Here is a 1,048-nt window from a genome sequence, read left to right as displayed (position 1 = left end):
AGCTATGAGAATGAAGAACGGAAATAAGAAAGAAAGTGGAATCAAAAGGATGATAAAGAAACTTTATATGTAAGATATGGGTAACATGAGGGACAAAAGTAAGGTGAAAAATTTAGGAAACATTTGTAAATTGAGATAGGGAATGGTCCCAGGAGTACGACTAAGTACCAATGGCTAAAAGAAGATATCTAGTGACCAGACATAAAGATAAAATGGGGGGGGGGAACATGTAGGTAAATGTTATACCTACCCAAGAGTTAAGGCGGGACATCAAAGACTATATGGATATATTTCGCTAAGAAACGTCGTAGTAAAGTCACCTGAGAACCAAAGTTTGTCCAATAAATGGGTTAATTGTTGCTTGAAGAAATGGTAGTACGTCATCAGATCCAGAAATTGATTGTAAGTGATATATATTATTTAATTTGAGATTTGACAGGAGTATTCTGAATACGATGAATTATGTCAAACCGGAATAGTATATACCACTCCTAGATGAACGGGAAGTAAGTAAGGAGGAACTAAAAGATAGGAATTTGGCTACGATAACTCAAGGGATTCAAGCTACTCCGAGAATATGATATGTGACATAGATGTCAAAGAAGACTTTCTGATAATATGGCACAAAGAAAGAATAAGCATTATGTGTGACTAGACGTCAAGAAAGAGCATTACAGTCAGTTCGTATGAGAACTCCCTAAAAAAATGATAATATGGATTAGAATAAGCGGGTGATGCCTCCAGATTAGTATATTTTCTTCTAAGTAGTAAGAGAATTTCGCTCGGCAAATCTACTCGATTGTGATTCAAGGAAATTAAGGTATGATGTTACAGCTGTGCGCCAATCGTATCTAGTCGAGATTTTCTCGTTAATTCTTAATTCTAGTATAATTTCGAGAACGTCAGAAATTGAATACGCCTTGGTTTCAGTATATCATTCGCAGATGGATAAAAAGATTAAGGGGACGATTAACGAGCCTCGAATGCGATTAGGAGCGATTACGAACTAGGTTGATTGAACAGAGAAACATGTGGGAATGAGGTTCAA

This window comes from Apium graveolens, chromosome 9 (assembly GCF_009905375.1).
Source record: "Apium graveolens cultivar Ventura chromosome 9, ASM990537v1, whole genome shotgun sequence".
NCBI lineage: Eukaryota > Viridiplantae > Streptophyta > Magnoliopsida > Apiales > Apiaceae > Apium > Apium graveolens.
This window is presented reverse-complemented; position numbering follows the sequence as displayed.